The sequence below is a fragment of the Hyperoodon ampullatus genome (genome assembly GCF_949752795.1).
Source record: "Hyperoodon ampullatus genome assembly, chromosome: 5".
Taxonomy (NCBI): Eukaryota; Metazoa; Chordata; class Mammalia; order Artiodactyla; family Ziphiidae; genus Hyperoodon; species Hyperoodon ampullatus.
The window spans coordinates 28,366,971-28,390,161 of record NC_136918.1 but is presented as its reverse complement, the minus strand read 5'-3'; positions in this window follow the sequence as shown (position 1 = coordinate 28,390,161).

Genomic DNA, 23,191 nt, shown 5'->3' with positions numbered 1-23,191 from the left:
GCAGAAATGGGTCCTAACCCCAGAGTTATTCACTGGGTTCAAGGTCAAGCATGAGAATCTATACTTGTTAGGAGATCACTGATCTAAGTTTTATTTTTAAGCACTTATTGAGCATTTCCTATTTGATGGTTAAACAGAGGTTAAAAAAATACAGTCATCTCTTCAAAGTGTTCAAAAATCTAGGTTTGCTTGAGGTTGGGGGAGATAGGCAAGTATATCACTATAATACAGTACAACAAAAATCTCTGATAGAGTAAAGGGAGTGGTAACAGTTCTAAGAGAGGGAAAGGGGCAAGGAGAATCAAAATGCTTTGCAGAGGAGATGACCTTTAGGCTGAGTTATCTGAAAAGATGAGGAGTTACTCAGGAAAGGAAGGTTGGAAGAAGAAGGGTAGGGAGGCATTTTGTGGACACAAGGACACATATTCATTTGAGAACCATGACAACTTACTGCATATTTGCCATGTGCTAGGAATTGATTCATGTTATGTATGAAGAATGTTCACAGAAGAACACAGAGGTGAGAGAATGTGGCCTGTTCAGGGAATTTAGAGAAGCCAATTTTGTTGAGAGGGACCACAGTAGAAGGGTGGCATGGTGAGTAAGGTCCCAGATTGCTCCAAGATGGAAATTAACAAATGGTTGCTTATTAGGGTTGCCCGCCGTGTGGAACACAAGGGAGGAAATTAAGACTGTGTAGAGACAGAAGCTGAGCTATGAGCCTCAGCCAAACCCACAGGGGGCTCTGGATCATTAAGTTTAGAACAGAAAAGGAATCTTTCTGAAAAAATGGTAACTGGTATCTGTAAGTGGACAAACTGATGGCTGGGGTTCCTCTCTGTTGCCATCATGAGAAGAATGGAATAAGAACAAAAATTCTGTTTCAGATGCTTGCTAGTCTCTGAATTTGGCCACAACCCTATAGAAGATTCTACTCTCCTAACCCTTCACCCCTTCTAACTAATAACCCAGGATCATGCACTGAAACACAGTGCAACCCTCCCATGTTGCTTATCAGCTGAAAGCAGAGCCACAGGCAGTCCTCTCACCCCCGTGCCAAAAACAGAGCATTTGCTGTATGGTTGTGAAGTCAGCCAAGAGAGCCATTTTATTTCTGTGACTAAGTGACAGTCTGATGCTCAGAATTATGTAGAATAAGAAGTAGAATCACCCCAAATGAGTTATCAATTCATAACCCGAATATTGATTTTATTGCTAATATTAATAACCATTACATAGGATATTGATTGCAAAAGCACTTTTATCTTAATGCACTCATTATGCCCTTAATACAGTCTTAAGAGCCAGAGGACAAGAACATTAGTTCCATTTTGCAGAGGGACAAATTGAGGCAAAGTGATGTGAAGTGTGTCACCTGGCCTGATTTCTCCAGGTTGAGGGGATGACCCACCCACCTTCCTCAGGACACTTGTAGTTCCTCCTTGCGGTCTCAGACACAAATACATACATTTGTGTGTATGCATGTCGTTCTGCACCATCAGGTGGTAGATCCTTTGAGAGCAGGAGTGTTGTGCCCTGGCCACCTTTACGTTCCCTGATACATTTCCTGTGGTTCTCACAAGACTCCAGTGATCATTTGGTGAGCTGACCGGGGGAAGGAAATGAGTGAATTTTACAAAACACTGGTTGACGTCAGCAGTAGAGGTAGCATGTGAATGGGTTGTCTGCCTCTCAGATGAGTGTTCATCCCTAGATTCCTTTGTGACTCAAAGTATGGTCTCTAGACCAGCAACATGCAAAGACTTGTCCCCTAAGACCTCCTAAGTCAGAAGCTGCATTGTCCCAAGATCCCCAGGTCGTTCTCATGCACGTGAATGCATGAGAAGCATGACCCTAGACAACACTTCCTCACTCTCAAAAGCATTGAGTAGTTCACCTTGAATAAATGTACACCCACTGGCCTTCATTCTCTGTGGATTATCTGCTTGGTTCAACCATGACCCAAGGGCAATAGGCAAGGAGCACATATGACAGCACCTAAGGAAACTGATGTGCAGCAAATCAGGTGGGGAAATCAATATTTCATTAAAACAACACTAAAAATAATAATCATAATAAATATAATACTGAGAGATAACACTTACTGAGACTATATGGCAGGTACTGTCCTAACTATTTTATTATATTTATCTCACTTACTGTACATCTGGCACTTTTCTAAATATGTATACATATATTACATATATGTATGTGTATACTAAAAAAAAACTCATGTATTATAATTTTTCCTTTGCTTCTCATGTATCATTAAATGAGACTTTATACACACACACAGTCATATGGGTCAAGTTCTACCATTGTTTCCATGTCACAAGTGAGGGATGAGGACACCAGTGTCCCAGATCCTAAGGCTGGAATGTGGAGAGCCCTGGACTCACACCCATGCAGCCTGGCTCCTGAGTCCTTGCTCTTAATCACCAGCTGAAACAGATTTAGAATGACCTTGGTCTATATGTGTATTTTTTTTCTCTGTTCCTGACATCTACAGTGGCGAAAAAGCTTTGGTAAGATAGTCCTCATACACAGAAGAAGGGGAGGGTAGGACAAGTTGGGAGAGGCAGTGGGTTCTCTCTTCCCGAATTCCAGGTCTTTGATTCAATCTGGACCTTGGTGTCCATCCTCAGGCACCAACCTCCCACAATTTGAGCAACATCTTATTTTCCTTAAGTTCCTCTTATTAGCTTAACAATTCCATTTGGTCATCTTGTGTGTCTCCCTCCCCCTGGACCCCTCATACTTATGTATCTATATAAAACTAATAAAAACTTGAACAGGAACTATAACATCACCATGAAACCAAACCAGACCTGCAGCAAGACCTCACAGGGCCCCCTTCAATCAGAGCTGTGTGAAGCTATTTTCTGGGAGCTGTAAACCTAATATTTCGCTCTGTACAAGGCACAGCTGCAAGGCTCCAGGGACAGATATGCCCCTTGTTGGAAAACAGAAGGGCTTGTAGAAATTATTTCCACAAAAATTTTTTCCTTAATATTTTCCCAGCTACCTCAGGCACTCTTTCCCCTCTGTCCTATTTAGCTGAATAACTGGAGTCTGGGAGGAGCAGTGATGAAGGAATAGTGATTTTTTCCCCATTTATTATTATTGATAAGTAGCAAATTTTTCTAATAATTTTTCTATTCAATTTTTAAATAAATCCCTTAAAATTTTTTTTAATATAGGGATTTTTTTCTTTTACATTTTGTGACGTGTGTGTGTGAGTGTGTGTGAGTGTGTGTGTGTGTGTAAGAGTGGTTGAGTGTGTGTGCACATGAGTGTGTGTAAGTGTGTGTGTGTGTGTGAGTGTGTGTGTGTGTGGTATTGAGAGGGAGTCATCCTAAGTGTGTGGCCTGAGTTCTGTCACAGAAATAATCTCTTATATCCAAGGACACAGTTTATATCCAAGGCAGTCACGCTACTGCTTTGCTCTGCTCTTACCCTCTCCTCACCTCACACAGACGTGGCTTTACCCTAGCTCTTCTCTCTTGCCCACGCTCACAAAAGCACTTTCTTCTGTGAGCCTGCATTCCTGTACAATTCTCTGTGCTTCTGGATATCGGGATTATCTGTTGGTGTGTGTCCCTAAGCCTGTTGTCCTGTTCAAAGGGATTGGACACTCCTTTCCTTTGGCTTGTGTCTCTACTCCCTTAGGCACTAAGGCTTTGGAATTAGCCACGGCCAGGTTCAAATCTTGCTTCGATGATTCTTACATCTAGAAAATAGCTTTGAATGAATTGCTTCCTCTTTCTCACACTCGGTCTCCTCAATTGTAAAATGTATTTAATAATAGGCACTATTTTAATAAGTATCTACCAGGTGACCAGTCTCTATCCACGTATTAACTCACTGAGTCCTCACATAATTCTTTAAGGAGGTGTGATCAATATGTTCTATGGATGAAGAGAGGAGAAGGCAAAATCATGCCCAAGGTCATGTAGATGTAGTAAGTAACGACCTGAAATTCATTCATGGGTGTTATGACTCAGGAATCCTTGCTTTTAACTACCCTGTGATGTACCCTTCCAAAATATAGGGTTATTGTGAAGAGTAAAGAAATGACGAATACTGATTCCCCAGCAGGCCAGTAACTGGCTCTGAGAGAGTGTGTAGTAAATGTTATTTTTCCTTGGTGTATGCACTCAGGTTTGTAATCACTGTCTCCTGTCTTTTGGTTCATGCCAACACTGAGACTTATTGTATTTGGTTGTCTCTGTAGAAAGCTAAGTTGGCTCTGGAAGGTTATGTTAATCTAAGTCCATAAATTTCAAAGTTCACATTCAATATCATACACAAATAGGTGCTTAGGTATACATATGTGTGAGTCTTGTCTAAGACAAGATGAAAACTTGTCACAAGTGTTTTATCTTAAAAAGATGGAGAAGGGACAGGCATAAAGGGATTGTGTGGGCAGTGGAGACTGTGTCCATCTGTGTCCAACACTCACCATAACTCTCCTCATCTCTTCCCCTCCAGTTCTTGATCTGTGCAACTTCCTCATGGACCCAGAGTAAAACAAAGAGGAGGAGGAAATAAAGACAAGAATTCGATTAAAATTACCATCCCGGGATGCTTGAGTTCACTAAAAATGGAGCAAGCTAGATTGAGGTCTTCAGAATGGAGATCTAACTCACAGTCAGCACCTGAAGTCCCGTGCTCAGAGCAGTGGTTCTCAATGTGTGTACCCTTGTTCCCACAGCATCAATATCATCTGGGAAGTTGTCAGAAGTGCGAATCCTTGGGCTCACCCTAGATCTATCCAACCCCAACATGCAAGACAGTCCCAACCATCTGTTTTAACAAGCCATCCAGGTTCTGATTTGAGCTCAAGTTTGGTCATCATTTCAGGGGGGAAAAAGGGTGCAGTTGTCAAACCATAGCTGCAAGCTAAATGCAGCCCACTACCTGTTTTTATAAACAAAGTTCCAATGGAACACACCCCATTCATTTACTCATTGCCTTTCACTATTTTCAGCCTTGAGTGGTTGCCACAGAGACTGCAAGGCCTGCAAAGCTAAAAATATTTACTAATCTCTAGCCCTTTACAGAAAAAGCTTTCTGGCCCCTGGCTTAGGGAATTACAGGAACAGAGGCTTCAAAGTCAACCACTTGGAAGTGGCTCTGCCACACATACACTTTGTGAGTTTGGAAAATTTGCTTCTGATCTTTAGTGTTCACCTCAAAACAGAGAAAGAATATTCTAACCACCTTGTAAATTGTGATGATCAGGTAATCTATGGAAAGATGTGAGCAGAATACCTGACACTTAATAATCACTGAATAAGCGGTAATTATATTTGAAGCAATACTAGATAAAATTTACCAATTGGTTAGTTTATACTAGAGTCTGAACAAAAGTAGAAGAAAATACCAAACTAAGCTCATGGTTTGGTGGAGAACAAAGAAAAAGTTTAGGCTTACAATCTTTCAACCAGAAATACAAGTTTTCAAAGTAATAAAATATGCTTAAGTTTACACTTCAGTTTTAAGATGAATTCGTATCCTTAATGCCTTTAAACTTGAGCAGAGTCCATTAATAAACATTCATCTCTTAATACTTTAGAATTTTACAAGTCTTAGTCAGAGCTCTTATTTATTTCAAGCACAAATTACTCTTGACAATTTTTCTTCCTTACTATGGACATTAAAGTTTGAACTTTATGTTAATAAATCACAGAAGCTACCATTCATTTTACAATGTTTACATACCTATATGTTGCTATATATATATATATATATATATATACATATATATATATATATACACATATACATACATATGCATGAGGTACTTGTATTTTGTATTAACTAAAATGGGGAGGGTTAAAAGTATATAACTAATGTTTCAGTTATTTATATCTTTACCTTAAGGTTGGAAACAACAATGATTTATTATTATTCATGATTCTGTGGGTTGGCTGGGCTCAACTGAGCAGTTTTCTATTCCATGTGACATAGCTGAGGTCACTTATTAGGCTGCATCCAGCTGGGAGATTTGCTGGGGGATGGGACTTGCAAGACAGGCTCTCTTCTTCCAGGACATCTCTCTACATGGCCTCACATCAATCAGTAGTGAGACTGAGCTGCTTCCAAGGCCATGGGCTTCCAAGATGGGATATTCCAAGAAGACAAGACTTAACATTTAAGCCCTTATCAAACCTCTGCTTACATCAAACTTTCTAAGGTCCCATTGGTCAAGGCACCTCACATGACAAACCATAAGATCATTGTGTAAGGAGCATGAACATACCAGGGCATGAAGACTATGAGGCTTGCCCACTGGGGACACCAATGCACTAGTCAACCACTACCAATAACTTCTGAAAAATGAGAATTTAGTGGATCTGGAAGACACATTGACTAGACTGCTTCCAGTTGTATGGGTACTGGAGAAGGGCTATGACACTTATTTACTTCAACATATGTTTGGAATCAATTAGAGAAGACAAATTTGTTTCTGAATGTTTGTTTAAGGACCTAGGTTTGAATAACTAAAGCACAAAAGGAAGGACTTCTATTTTCCATTATCTTATCATCTCTTTTAGGGATTTTTGAACACAAAGTGCAGAGCAGATATTTTGGCTTAGCTTACCACACCACAACAGGCAGCCAGAGTTTGGAGGGCAGTCGTATAATACACAAATTATGCCAGATTTTTCTGAGATGAGTCAAAAGCCAGGTTCTGGTAATAAGATATCAAGGTGGCATTTGGCTGGTATTGCTGACACAGCTAAAAAAAATTGAAATACCTCCCACCCAAACTACCTGGTAATAAGCAGGATCATAACTACAATTTAATGCTACAGTGACAGCTGATTTTTGATCCATGAGCAAAATCCCTGATTCCTTATCACTTGTGCTGAATATTTTAGGAGAGTTACACTATTTTTCTTCAAATGATACTGGAATCAATTTAGATTACATGCTGTTCAAGGTAGTAAAAATAATAAGAAAATAGGAAAATAAATAAGAAGATAGCATTGCCTCCTGGAAAGGACTAATTTATTTGAATGAGTTAAATATCATTAGAGTCTTCTGGAAATATCAAACTTGAGTAGAGATTTCCTTTGGTGTTCTAGAGGGGATCTGCTTAGATATCCTTGAGTAAGACATGCCCTCCTCTCTCTGAGAGACCATCCTCTCTGAATAAATACAGAACTTCAGGAATGAATGCATGTCAACCCCAGCCACTGAAGAAAACTTGGTGATCAGTGGAGTGATTAATAGGTTTCTGGATCATTCTCACTTCTGTACAATCTTGACCTAGCTTCTATGGTAGGAAACAGTCCTTTGAATTTATAATATCATTCAGTTTGAAGATAACTAACAATAAATGAAAGTGGATTTTTGATAAAGGATTTATTTTGAGGGAAGGTGCTGGTGACATAAGACTGCATTGGTGAAGACAGAGAAGAAATTGTGAAGACCATGTGATAGACTTCAGTCATTCATTCACTCAAGGAGCATTTTTGAGTACCTACTGTATGCCCATCCCAGGCACGTTGAAGAACCGTCCCTTCTTACAGAGCTACAGGGAAGGGGTTTCTGTAGTAGGGAGAGGGATTGGAGTGAGGGGAGCAGAAAATTTCTGTGAATCCCTTGAATTATTTCCAAAATTTCTGATGCATTATGACTTTTCCCATGTTTTTTTTAGATTCTCAAAGAAACCTAATGACCCCCAAGTGTTAAAGCCAGTAGAGGATTATGGATGGCTGAAATCATGACTCTTTATTCTAAAGCTCATTTTCTAGACTAACCCCTTCATTTCTCAAGTGATAAAAGCCAGATCCAGAAGGCTGACATGAGTGCTTTGTTCAAAAATCACTCATCTGGAGGCTGACAGAGCTTTAATATCTAATGCAGTTTAAATATCAATAGGTTTCACTATCTCTTGGGTGGTGTCACTAGAAATGATAACTGTAGTTTATCCAAACGTCCTATTGATATAAACATCCCAAAACACAGAATGGAATTACATTTCCAGCCATGAAGAGGTGAAATCCTAGCAGGAAATAAAACTTTTCACCTGTTTTCCCAGAAAAAGAATAGGGATGAGTGGGAAAGATGATTTTCTTGGCTAAGGGCCCTGACAGATGTGGGGAGAATGACGTCAGTGAAATGATGGCCCAGGTAGAACAAGAAATTCTATCCACTGACTTCCATGAAATGACTGCCGGGAGGAGGTTGTGCCTTGTCCTTTCTAACTTTCTCTTTCCTGGTGTGGTGCATTGGAGTTTGTGGATTAGAATATATTCGTTTATTTAGCAGACACTGAGTGTGTGTAGTCGGAGAATTCAGGAGAATTCTGGAAGACCTCAGGAGGAAGAGACAAGATGCAGATGTGGGAAGGAAGCTGCATATCACTTATATTCCTTGGACCCCAAGAGTAAGACGAGGAAGAGACAAGTTAGGGTCCAATCAAATGGAGTAGAGCATCCAGGAACCACTGAACTGCCATGATCCATTTCCAGCTACATAATTACAGGGCTCCTCTTTCTATGAATGATGTTATACAGGAAAATAATGCCTCATGTAAATGAAGTAAGCCATAGTTAAGCGTGGAGCAGCATACTAGCTCTACCATGAATTACTGTTTGGGGAAGAATTTGAGAGAGTTCTGGCAGCTGACAGTGAGCAGATCTGCTTGAGTTATCATGAAAGAGGTTGTATTAAGTCTGCATACACTGGAAATTCTTGGATACCATATAACTTTTCATTGACTGCTCACACAATCGTGGTTAGTGTAGAAACTAAAGGTGCATCCCTGTGACCTCTCCTTCTTACCTGGTGGTCATTGCAAGGTGGGGAGGTAACCCAGATGAAGAATTTGTGGTGTTGCTTCCCCTGTGATGGCTTTTCATTTGTAGAGACGTGGATGGATCTAGAGACTGTCATACAAAGTGAAGTAAGTCAGAAAGAGAAAAACAAATATCGTATATTAACGCATATATGTGGAATCTAGAAAAATGGCACAGATGAACCGGTTTGCAGGGCAGAAATAGAGACACAGATGTAGAGAACAAACATATGGACACCAAGGGGGAAAAGTGGTGGTGGTGGTGGTGGGATGAATTGGGAGATTGGGATTGACATATATACGCTAATATGTATAAAATAGATAACTGATAAGAACCTGCTGTATAAAAAAATAGATAAAATAAAATTCAAAAACAATAAAAAAAGACTGGCTTCATTTATTTGTGTGGATCATCTGGATTTTTCCTTTCATCTCTTGTAGCCATTTAAGTAGGAAAACTGTTCCAGAACAGCTATGTAACTAACTATGGTTCCATAAAGACTTAAGCACTTTCTAATAGAGGTCCGCCTCCACCTCCACCCAGGACAGATTATTTATTCTCTGTTCCAGTGGGCAGCACAAGAGGAAAAGAGGAGTTCAAGCCCAGGTTCTGAGTATGACTGTGATTCCACAGCAAGTTCAATCATCACCTCCATTTTTTTGTACTTTTACCACATAGAAAGATATCTTTTTTAAAATGTATGTTTGTTAATGTTTTGAGAAGCTGGCTACAAACCTGCCTTGTAGGCATAAAATATGAATGCTGTTGGCACTGCCTGCTTTTACTTTCACCAACACCAGGACCCCTTTTAAACCAGTTAAACCCAGGAGACCACTTTTATGGGAAAATAAGGTGAAGCTGTAACTGCATTCCCTGGACCCTATTCCTCAAGGAAATTTATACCAGGAGACTCCTGTAGGGCAGTTTAGTTAGCCCCAAGGTAGAGCAGTGGCAGAAAAATTGGGGCCAAATTAGTACTTCACTCTGTATCAGGTCATCACGTTTGTCTGACAAACTATACACTCCAGGAAGAAAACTCTGGCTGCCTAATGGCAGGGTGATGCTTGGATACATGTCAACTCCATTCAGCTGTTACACAGATGAAGAGCAGTTTTTTGTTAAAGCACAAGTCTTATTCTGACACTCCTTTGCTAAAAACTCTTTGATGAATCTATGTTACCTATAAAAAAGCCCAGACATCTTAGAATGATTTCATTCCAAGGGTCTCCGTTACCGTAATCTATATTTTCTATCTTTCTCTCATCATCTGCAGTCCCCTGTCTCCAGCCATAATTGATAATGTCTCTTTCTCTGAAACTGCTACCTCTTTTCACACCTCATGCTTATCTCTCCAACTGGGATGTCTGATGATTCTCTACAATCACTCGAGCGTTGTTCTTTTAGAAACTTGTCCTGGCTAGGCTTTTCCCAAGTTAGAAAAATTTGCCCTTTTCTCTGTGATTCCTCTATCCCTCTATACATGTCCTATTATGGTAGACTTCACTTTCTACTAGTGTCTGAGCTTTGCAGGAATCATACCTTATTGATTGAGAGGGAAAAATGCAGGTCAACCCTCTCTTTCTATGCAGAGATGCATAGAGAATCTCTTTTATTATAACAATGATAATTTCAGTGTTATTCTTATTCCACAACACCAACTCCTTTAAAGAAAAAAGACTAATGGCATCTTTCATCACTTAAAAAGTCTCACCAAATACTAGACAGTGCCCAAAGAATACTCAACTGCATGGACTCATGAGGTCCCCAGGTCTGGTACTGCAGGTTTTATGCTGAAAGACAGAAGAGAGTAGGGGCTGAGACCATGGATTGAATGGAAATCTTAGCTTTGCCACCTACTAGTTGTGTGACCTTGGACAAGTTACATAAACTCTTTCTGTTCTAATTTCCCTACATATAAAAAAATGAGGATAATAATTGTACCTACCTCATAGATATCCTGAGACAAGGAAGAATTCTGTTAATGTCAAAAGCATAAATAGGGACTTCTCTGGCAGTCCAGTGGTTAAGACTTTGCCTTCCAATGCAGGGAGTGTGGGTTTGATCCCTGATCCGGGAGCTGAGATCCCACATGCCTAGGCCAAAAAACCAAAACATAAAACAGAAGCAATATTGTAACAAAATTCAATAAAGACTTAAAAAAAAAAAAGAGTCCAAGATTCAAAGATGTGTTTGGGTGTTAGACTCTGATTTAAAAAAAAAAAGCATAAACAATGCTTGGCATACTATCCCAAGAAGCAATACAAAGTAATGGCCAAAAGCAAAGATCTTAGGGCAGATAGATCTGGCTTTGAGTTTTTGTTCCCCCATTAACTAGCAGTGAGGTCTTGGGCAAGCTGTTCACTGTCCTTAAACCTTAGTTTCTCTTCTCTGGAAGTTGGAACTAATTATTATGCTTTTTTTGACCTTCACCTGTTAAGTGTGATATCTTACTGAAAGCATTAACATAGTTAGTATTCAACAAATGCTGCCTCCTACTTCTATTCCATAAGATAGGCTCTCAACAAATATTGGGGGCTAAATTTTAATTAGGTTAACACTATAAACCTCTTTCACCATTAACTCTTTTAATTCGTTCCATCTTTTCTCCCTATCCTTACTGGTATAAATTAAGAGTTGAAAAGGGGGGTCTTTTGTATCAACACATTAGCTATGGATCTAGAATCATGAAATGTTATACTTGCAGAACCTTAGAACAAAAAGCTATCATAAGTTGTAACCGCTTTACTTTAAACCAGTGGTTCTCAATTGAGGGTGATTTTGCTTTATTGCCCTTCCCTAGGGGACATATGGCAATGTCTGGAGGCCGTCACCCCTGGTGGGGAGTGCTACTAGCATTTAGTGCACAGAGGCCAGGGTTGCTGCTAAACATCCTCGGAGTACAGGACAGTCCCTTATGACAAGGGATTATCTGTCCCCAAAAGTCAATAGGGATAAGGTTGAGAAACACTGTTTTAGGTTTAAGGAAATTGAAGCTAAGAGAGGCTAAATGACTTGCCTATGGTTAGAGGATTTGATGACGTTATTTCTGGCTCCATTTGATCTACCACGGGATACGTAAACAAACCCAGAAAGCAGAAGACAGCCAGCACTGAGATTCCTTTCTCAGCATTCCAAACCCCTCTACTGTAATATGAGAGTACAGAACCCTTATTTCTCTGACACATCAGTTTTCACCCCACTGTCCCCCATCCACCAAAACACACATGTGCACATAGTTTCATCACTCAAAAAGTAAAGCAGAGTTTGCCTTGTTCAAACAAAAATGAATTTCCCTCCTGATCACATCTGTTTCAAACCAACGAATTCTACTACCACTGTGAGACCAAATAGAAGTGGGGTGAAAGGTGATCCAGGACATAGGTCTTCGTTGCTCTAGGACGAGAACTGGGCCAAGAGTATCACATCTAATAATCATGGTTTTGTGGCCAGCAGGGTCCACAAGCATTTTCAGAAACACTGTGACTACGAGAATAAAGAATAAGAATAGCAAAGGGGGTAGGACTTGATGAAAACGCCTCACAAATTCACAGGAAGTAGGCTTTATCAGTTCTAGTATCTGTGGTTTTCTTGAGTTCTCTTCAGATCTTATTCTGGGAAAAGAAAGTTATCAGGTCAGTAGTGGTAACGTACTCTGTTTTGTTTTGTTTCTGCTCTGTTCTCCACAGGCAAAATGAGGAGATGTTCACACACATAACGGCCAGGGACCAGAGAAGAAAAGAGATCCTGAAATGAATCCATGGTGCCATTCAGGGAGGGATGGGAGATGGGGAAGGAAGGGAAAAAGAAGCATCGTTTTGGGACATGAAAAGAATGACTGAAAGTAGTCTGTTCTCTAATATCATTAATGAAACCACACGGTGATGTCACTTCTGATCACGCTGTCATTTGAGTTGCTGATCTTGTGATAGGAACCTTCCCTTTGCGCATTCACAGCAGACTGACAGTGGAAAAGACCTTCAGGTTAAGAATGAGTAGGTGGAACTCATCAAGAAAAATAACTTCACCACAACAACAACAGATGACGGGAGGGACAGCAACTTCTTTGGGAGGGCAGAGGGAAAAAAAGCAAAGTCTAAGTATTATGACACATGTAAAAGAAGAGTCATTTATTTAATAGGAAGTAACCCATTCACACAAAGGTAAGTTTGTGGCCCCTCAGAAGTACGTAAATACTACCAATCCATCCACCACAGATTATCATCAAAATTTCTCGGGAAATGCCTCATTAGTGTGCATCAGTCAATTTCAGAAAGACAGTCAACACTATCTACTGTAATATTAATTTCCTTCCCTTCCACAGGGACCACATTTTGCCAAATTTAATATGAGTTTTGAATTAAGGCCAAACATGAACCCTTTGAACCACACTCATCTTTGCAAGAGAAAGCTGTTTCCTGTTTCTAAGAGGAAGGCCTTAAATCGTCTGATGAAAACTGTTCCTTGGCATTAAATAGTTCTTTCCAGATATCTTTCTTGGCTACTTGATGAAATGATTCTATCTCAGAAAACTTGATGGAAAATCATTGCTGAAAATCAGTTGAGGATTTTTCAGTCACAGACTTTGAAAGATAATTTTAAAAAAATGGATACTCTTAAACCCACCCACCCTACTTACATGTTCATTTCTCTCTAATGCTTTAGCCCTGGTGCTATAGCCTCTGTACGCCTTCTACTAAGAGAATGTCAGTAGTTACATCACAGTTTTAATTAAACGTTTCATCAGAAAGATCCACATGTGACATTTTTGAGTTGTTAGCTAGTTCACTCTCTACCGTCCACTGAAGTTGATCTCCATCAATCACTGGCCTGCTGAAGACTCTAAGTGGCTTTGTTTTGGGTTTAGGTCAGGATGTTTCTCCCAGTTGGAGTTCCTGGTCCACCCACCTCATAGGCCCCCAGATGTGCTTAAAAAAATGTGTCTTTGCCCAATCCCAGGCCTACTAAATCAGAACCTCTTGGCAAGTGGGATTCTGAAATCTACATTCTAACTTGTTTCTTGTCTGTTTAGGAGTGAATGTTAAATATTTACAGGCAAGAAGGTCGAATATGCATATCACAAATGGAGATGGAGAGAAAAAGGATTAAGGTAGCAGAAGGAGACATTTTGAAGAATAGGATTTTTTTGAAGAAGAAAAAATTGTACTGCAAAACCATTTGTGTGTGTGTGTTTGTGTTTGTGTACACAACTAATTTCTTCATTTCATCCTTTATCTGGTCCCTTCTCCTTACTCCCTGATTTTATTTTAATTTTCCATTTAGTCTGTTTTAACATCTCTGCCAGAAGAGGAGAAGGGAGACAAAGAGGAAGCATAGGTAAAATTTAGGAATTTAATATACCCTTAAAAGGATTTTAATTTAACATTTAAAAAATATATCTATTTTGACCTTTTTAAGATTGTTATCTGGCATTATCCAGTTTGTGTTTTGAATAGTGTCATATGTTGGGAAGTGGAAAAGTAGCTAGAATTATTTTCAAACTTCAATTAACATTATTTACTCTATTAAATGTATGTAGTTCTCTATTTACACAGTTATTTATTTAGTTATTTTAAAGGAAGAGAGAACAGGTCACTTTTTAAACATATGAGAAAAAACATGAATTTTAAAAGTGTGCCTTCTGCTAAACCTGAATCATTCTTCAATGATTTTAAAATACCTACTATTTTCCATGCCATATAAGAAATTGTAGGAATTTTTTTTTTAACATTTCAGTATCTTAAATCTTCTGAAAACTGCTTCTAATAAATTAAGAAAGGTTCTCAACTGGATTTCCAACATAAGGGAGAAATAATTGTTTTGAGACCATTATGTAGACTACACCCCAATTCCCTTGACTTTGAGGCCCATATTTAATTTCCAGCCTGTTAGGAATAAAACCTGAAATTATGTTGTTATTTTAGTTTAAGAATTCTTAGTCTTCTCATAATCATCATTAGTGAGATTCTTGCTTTGTTCAGAGAGTTACTGTTATAGTCAGTAGTAATGATAGCTATTATTATTAACAATGCAGCCCAGACAATAAGGTTTTCACTGAATCTTATGTTCAGTGTTTGCATGGCCGTGGCTGCTGTGCCGAAGTCCAGCATGGTAACCAGTCCAGCATGGTCACAGTCATGCAGCATCATGGGAAGACCTTGGCAAAGTGAATGGGAGGCATCAGCCAGGTAGGGAATTTGGGGGATTGTCTTCCATTGACTTGAGAAGAAAGATATTCTTGAATGTGAACATGCTTATTCACTAAAAGGTGAAAAATCAGGCTAGATTCAGAACATTCTTAGAAATGTTAGTGATGACCAGGTTAAAAGGCAGGCAAGGGAAAGACGAGTTTGTGAAGGGGCAAAAAGCAGTCTGTTTAAAAAAGGGTGAGTTTGGGTTAAGTTGGGTGGAAACAAAGAATGATGAGCATCTTCACAGTTTGCTTTTGGGGTAAGCTGCCCCTCAAGTACCCTAGTCCTCACTCCCTATCTTTACAGATGCAAACTTTCCTTTACCCTTCCGTGTGCCCCTCTTCCAGCCTGACGCCCAAATGTGTGACCCTGTTAGTTCCCCAGAGGCATGGCACATTGCTGGGAGTGAAACAGAGCCGCTGTTACTTTCACCCACCTTCTTGTGAGTGTGGGAAGGGAGAGGGTCCCTCCTGGGAGAGGTGTCGTAAAGGATGGGGAGTGAGAATGCAAAACCAAACCCCAGCCTCTCAACTGGAGCTCTGGTAGTCTGATTTTAAGCATTAAAACTTTCAAAATTTGTTTGGGGCTTGTCCCCTCCCTTTAACAAAAATTAGATCATTTTGGTCTCTGTGTTGTGATTTGAGTCCAGTGATAACAATACCACTAATAGTGCCCTTTCTTAACTTTCTCAACTGGGCAGTAAATGAAAAAAAAAAAAATTGGAAATGTCAACTATCCTTTCAGGTATGGAATGAACACACACACACACACACAGCCGTAATATTTATCTCATCTTATCTCCGGGGGTCACTATTGAGAGCCGGGGGCAACAGGTGATGGGGGTATGGATCCAGGTAAGCAGAAGAGATACAGAATTTGGGGCTGTAGGAGGCTCAGGGGAAAATAATCTGCTTTGTAACAAACACTCTATGGTGAGTTAATGGACCTTAAGCTTTTTAAATCGAAAGTGAGGGTCAAGTAACTAATGGCAAGTGGTGTGTGCTCCCAGGGTCAGGACAGAGTTCTGGCCACTGCTCTATCGCGACCTTTGTTGCAGCTTTGGGGCAATCGCTTGGCCAATTTATGCTTTCAGTTTTCTCATCTGTAAAAAGTGTTTAATCATATTGACTTGTTTCCCAGGGAAGTAATGTGATATATTAATATTTGCAAAACCATTGGAGATCTGACAATTAAAGGTGCGTTATCCTAAGTAGTGTTCACTGCTGGCCTCTACACCCATACCCAACATCCAGGCCCCCATTGTACGTGTATTTTGGCAAAGTTCATGTAAATGATTCCAGGCTGTTTTCTTTAAGAAAAAAATGAGTGCTTGTGATATTTCTCAAGGAGAACCTGACATAATCATTAACAACAACAACAAAAAAAAGTCACAGTGACATACAATGAAGGCTAAGGTTTTTAAAAACCCGTAAGAAAACAGATTTCAGTTCTCGGCTCACATGGGGTTATTATAAGCAACAGTGAGTAATAATGATTACAAAAATGAGGAAAAATACGTTGACAATGTCATTTGAAAACAATTGTGTTAAGAGGCTTTTACACACATTTTACACCATGTGGATATCCAAAATGGGTTTTAGACGATATTAAGAGGGTTGTTTTTCAAGGTATTAAATGTGCAAAGAGCAAGAATGAAAGATATGGTGAATTGGCCAGTCTATAGAATCCAGCCCAGGGAGCTGATGTAGCTACAGGAGGATGACAGGGAAACCGTGGAACTGTTACTGCCTCTCTGGGCTTGTAGAAATTCAAACATCTTTAAATACTAAGTAGTTTCTTTTTACACATATCCAGACTAAATGTTTTGTTTTTTCCTTTCTTGCAGTTTCTCTCTACATGTGTGAACTCCTGATATTGGAAGTGAACTACATCTGATTGTTACTGATCAGACTGGCACGACGTGTGGGCAATGCAGTTCCTCTTTCCTAAAACCGAGTGACATTGCTCTGCCGCTCCGTCCCTCCCACTCAAACCAGTTCCTCATCTTGTCTTCCGGAAACCACAGCCTTCTGTGACTTTACCATGATGCCCCGTGTCACACCTGACACGTCACTAGATTTCTTAAAGCACGCGGGCACTTAACACACACATGAATCCCTGGGGGTCTTGTTCCGATGCAGAGTCCCATTCTGTGGGTCTGGGGTGGGGCTTGAGATTCTGCAACTCTTACAAGCTCTCCAGTGATGCCCATGTCGGTGCTGCATGGACCACATTGTGAATAGCAAGACATGAACTTTTGTTGTCAGGCAAGAGGCTGGCTTTATCCTGATAAAACTCTCCCCTTTCTGACCTTTTGTAGAGAAATCCACAGCCCAGGCAGGACTGAAATGATGGTCCTGAGCAAATCATGCTTTGAGTTAACATTTATTTTTAAAGGAATAAAACTTGGAACTTCATGAGATACAAACTCAAAACAACTGGGCAGCAAATGAAGCTTCTGTGTCTGTCATCTTCTCCTCTCTGATAGCTGTTTGTATACTATGCCTAACACATATTATTGTAGGCTTGTTTTGTTATAATTTATTCCTTAAACCAATATTTTTTGAGTGTCCACTATGTGTGAGACACTAAAGTACACTCGGAATTAAAAAATAAAATAGGGACTTCCCTTCCATAGGTCCAGTGGTTAAGACTCCACGTTTCCAATGCACGGGGGGCACAGGTTCAATCCCTGGTCAGGGAACTAAGATCCCACATGCCATGTGGCATGGCCAATAAATAAATAAATAAATAAATAAATAAATAAAATAATTGACATTTGTGACAATTGACAGTCTGCAATCTTATGTAGGAACGTGCCAAACAAGCAAAGAAATGCACTGAAGTATACATTTTCCTGTGCCCAGAATGTTCTTCTCACTGTTCTGAATTCCTTTTTCTCACCTTAAAACCCTCATTGTCACTCACATACTTTATACTAGAGCATATACTACTAAAGTGTATTTTATAATTCTCTACTACAAGTCATAATTGTAATCCTTAGAAATGTTGCACTGTTAATCATCCAATTTTGATATATTTTCAAAAGTTGTGTTATAAAAATTGTTCTAAGGAAAGGGGTTATGATTTTGAGTCTGGATTGTTTTCAGGTTTACAAGGACTGAAAATTCAAAAGCAAATATGACTCTGAATATATGGTACAGAACTTTTGTTCTTCTGAAGAAAAACTGTGACTCCCTTTTTTCTTAAATGTATACCTGAACTTCCTTCCAGATGCATATTTTACTTTGTTTGTGGAGATGTTACATGATTCAAAATACACAAGAAGTGCTCTTCAAATGTTTGTCATCAACCTTGGGATGTTTGTTTACTTTGAGTACAAGAGCCTCCCTTTTCAGTGGTTTCCTAAATAAATTCTGGAATAGTTGTGTGTTGGAGATTTGGGGTTTTACTCCTAATAAAAGAGATTCCCTAAAGCTTAATATGTTAAGAACTGAGGTATAATAACCCTTTGCTTTTGGTTGATGGTCAGACTTCCTCATTTCTTCCTGATTAACAGTCCATGTAAACAAAAAGCTGTGCTTCTGAGTCTGTGGTTTTATTTCCACAACAACTGCAAACAGATTTAAATGTAACAATGTCAGAAAACCATTTGCATATTGTCCATGTTTAGTATTAATTTGCTACTATTCCTATTAGTAACAATAATGGTAGTAGCATTCATACTACTGCTACTCATAGTAGTAGTAGTAGTAGCTATTAGTAGTATTAGCTTCAGTATTAATCAGATGGTAGCATATCGGACCACACTTTAAAAGAGAGAAAAGATTGAGATTCCAAGCAGTTGAGTGAGCCCCTCAGAATCATGAAAGAAGACACTGGCATAACTAGGTTACCAAATGATGAACAGCAGCCTGACTCCTGTTCTCTGTGTATTAAACAATGAATTCTAATAAAAGAACTCTTAATCATTGGCTACATAATGACACCATCAACAATAGTGTTAATTGCAAAACAACCTCTGTGTGTTTGCACATGGCTGTTCATCCCAACGGCAAGATTTACACCATTTCTTTTTAGCTTTAAGTTCCCATCATTCTTTTCTTCATTCATTTATGGAGCAGGTGGTTCCCAAGCCTGTGTGCTGTTTCAGACACTGTGTTAAGTACAGGGAACTAGAAATGAGTAAGTCACTGTTCCTCACACAAGGAAGCCAGCACCTTCAGTGTGTGTTACACAGGATATGTTTCTCAGTTTCCATTTCCATTTATTGGTAACCCCTTAAAAGTAGCCTCAAGTGATTATGACAACTGACCCACTTCATTCATTTATTTATTCAGTCATTTAGTAAATTTTTATGGAAAGCTCATTATATGCTATGGGGGTAAAGTGATGCGTGAGACAAATATAGCCCCTCTCTCATGTACCTTAAATTTTCTAGTAGAATAGACAGAAGAAAAACAAACAAAATAATTACCAACTATGATAAACACTATGAAAGAGACAAACATACTATAATTGGGGGATGGATTTTAAAGAGGATGGCTAGTGAAGTCCCCTTTGTGGTGACATTTAGTCTGAAATATGGAAGATGAGAAGAAATGATCCATGTGAAGGGTGTAAAAGTCATTTCAGTAAAATAGCAGAGCATAGAGTCCTTGAGGCAGGAAAGAGCTAGGAATTTTTCTAAACAGAAAAGAGACCTGATCTTATTTGGTTTTTAAGACTGTAATGTTGGCTGCTGCAATGGAATAGATTGGAGGGTGGCAAGCATAAAGACTGGGAAATTTTTAGTTGGTTAGAAGAATGGTTGTGATAGTCCTGGCAAGGGATGATGGTGGGTGATGGTTAGGGGGGTCACAATGGAGATGGACAGGAGCAGAAAGATGCAGAGAGACCCTGGGGGTAGAATCAATAGGACATGCTGGTGGATTGAAAATGACACGAAGGTGAAATTAGCAAGCCAGAATATCTTCCAAGTTTCTGTCTTGTAAAATTGGATGATTGCTGTTGTCATTGTCTGAGACAGGGAATCCCTGGGAATCCTGGGTGGCAGGTTTTGGGGAGAGAAAGCAGAAACTGACTATAAAGGAAGAAAACATCTAAAAGCATCTCTCATATTTATAACTTAGAAATTATATATGTGTGTGTGTGTGTACCTACACACACACAGAAATGGAAGAGCAGGGTCTCTGAAAGAATATGTAGACCTCATTCTAAAAGGAAGATGCACAGCAGCAAAAATATCTCTGGTACTCGGGGATAGCATCATCACAGAATATATTGTTTGGAAAGGAATTGACTTGAAATACTTCACTATGTTTAAATCTCCTGTTACGTCCCTGCTAAGGGATCCCACAGCTTCTGAACAGGCATAGTTACAGAGGATGCAAGATAACAGTAATAACTAATCCTTACATGACACTTAAAATGTGTCAGGCACTCCTGTTAGGAGTTAACACAAAGAAGACCTATTTGTCAAACAATTCTAATACTCATTAGGAAGCTGTTTCCCATTCTAATCATTTATTAATTTAATCTTGAGGGCCCCCAAAACATGGAACTGAGAGAGTATATTGGCAGGGGGACTTGTAGGGCTTGGGAGGTTTCCTTGTTCTCATCGTGGCTCACTCACCCTCGTAGTTTTTTTTTTTTTTTTTTTTCTCATTGGTCAGGAACAAGATTGGATGAGATGACCTTTGAATGCCTTTCTAGCTGTAAACATCTACAGTTCCAAAATTTGTATTTTCACTTTTAAATGAAGGAAGTAGTATGTCTAAACGATGAGAGAATGAAACTGGGGAAGGACTAAAACCATTCAACCTTACATTTCCTATGTGTAAAATTTTATTTTTGAGCTTTATAATAATTAATGGAATCCTTGGTCTTTTTTAAAGGACAGAAGTGCCATTCATTTCAGTACTATTTCTGAGTTTGTGGGCCAAAATCCGGGTTGAATATATTATCTACTATTCTATTTTTTCAGGGATCCATGTGATAAATACCTTCCTGAGTTCTAAGAAAAGTTTACCTCTGCAGACAAAAGTGCATGTTCTATACCATTCTCAAGTGCCATGTCCTACTTGAATGTTATCCCAGTAGAACCCCTGATGGAGAAGGGATAAGATAGAAGTTAACCAGGACACCACAGAGTGAAGATAAGAGAAACTGGTGCCCTTCCACTTCCCCACCCTCATCCCCTATTTCATCAAGAACAAAGGAGACATATGATAAATGATACCCATACAGATAGCCTGGTGTGCAGGGACTTAACATGGGGACAACAGACTAATACCATGGTTTATGCCACTAATGAGGAAACTGAAAAATGATGTAACAATAACTCCACAAGACCCTCTCTCCACCCCATTTGCTGGTGGTGAGGACATACATAATGTATCTTCAAACTCAGTTCTCATTGGCCCAGTGCCAGGGTGGAACTGAGCCTGCAGGTTGTGTTTTTCATCATGGCTCAGTGGAGGGGAACACTAACAGGAACACAGGGTGTTTCTCTTTTGCACTTTACTGCTAGGGCGCTCAAGGCTCAACTCTGATTAGCAGGCCATCTCAGGTACCCAATAACACTTAACACCTTTAGTCCAAATAGTCCTATTTTATTTATATTATTTTGTAATGGATACTAACTACCCCTTAACCAATGTGCTGCACTCAGTCTGAAAGAAAGGCTGAGTGTTGTCCTTTCTTATGAGTGTTGTCCTATCTTACGAGCCTATGAGTTTATGTTCCCACGAGTTTGGCAACATGTTGACCAGGAGGCAGGTGTATTTGACCCCGTGCTAGTTTATGCCAGTTGTGTTACAGCTATTATTATAATATAATTTTTGATGGAAAATCCTATAGACTTGGAAATATTAGTGCAAAAAGAAAAAAAAAGAAATAGAAGCATTTCTATGAGAACAAAGTTGTATGCTTTGGAAAGCTTCAGTGAGTTAAGTTGCTAAAAATGATGTGGAATTAGGTGTGAGAGGGGCAAGTGGAAAAGCTGGGGGCAGGGAATCAGTTCTTTAGGATTCTACATTCTGCTTGCTTTGAAAATATCTTTAAACTCTTCCTTCATTTTAAGGAAAACAAAACTTGAAATTGCAGACAGTGGTGGATTATGAGTGTGACCATGTGTTCCAAGAAAATATTTTTATCCTGCATCCAAATATTGGTGAATGAATGTATATTTATACATTTAAGGTGAAATGGAATGATTAAGATATGTATCTCTTACTTATGATTTCCTACATTACCTGTTTATTTTAATGAACCAACTATTATAACAGATAATAGAAATATATACTGTAAAAATCAATTCTAATCAATTTGTGAGTAGGAAGGATATAAACCTAAAAATACAAAGGAATAAAAATTAATATATAAGTACTTAAAGAGTCCAATATCAATATTTCAACTTGGCCAAATTAACCTGATAATAAAGTGATGAGATGGGTGTATATGACACATATTCACTTACTTTGGAGAAGTAAGATTACTTCTTACTTTAGATAACTTTAGATAAGATTAGATTACTTTAGAGAAGACTGTCTTGCTCTACTGATCACAGTGTATGGATGATCGTAAGACAGGCTCAGAGCTGCAACCTCAGGTGTCTTCAGAGACTGATTTTAGCAGGTTGCTATGGTAATGGAAAAATCCTGGTGTTTGGAGTTAGCCAGACATAGGTTTTGTGGACCAACTCTATCACTGGCCAGAGTGTGATCTTGGACAAGTCACTTAACCTTTTGGAGCCTCGGTTTCCTCACCTGTAAAATGGAACTAATAATTCCTCTTTCACAGACCTGGGAAGAGGATTAAGCTCCAAAATTATCCACAGGGCTGGGTAGTAGTCTTCAGACACTCAATAAGAGATTCTTCCTTCTCTTTCCTGTTTTTCCCAAATGCAAAAATTAGCATTTGGGGCTATTGACCAAATATACAAACATCAAGGTGATCACCCCGTTGCTCCCTGTGTTGTTTTAACATGAGAATTTGCATTTGGTTATTCTCTACACATAAACATTACATTAAAGAAACATTACATTAAAGAAACATTACATCAGCTATAAGCCCTTTAGAACATAACAATACTTAAAATACATAACTCTTTCAAATGACATAAAGATATCTCTCTTTCTAAAAATTTTATTGAAGTATAGCTGATTTACAATGTTGTGTTAATTTCTGCCATACAGCAAAGTGATTCTGTTATACATGTATGTATTC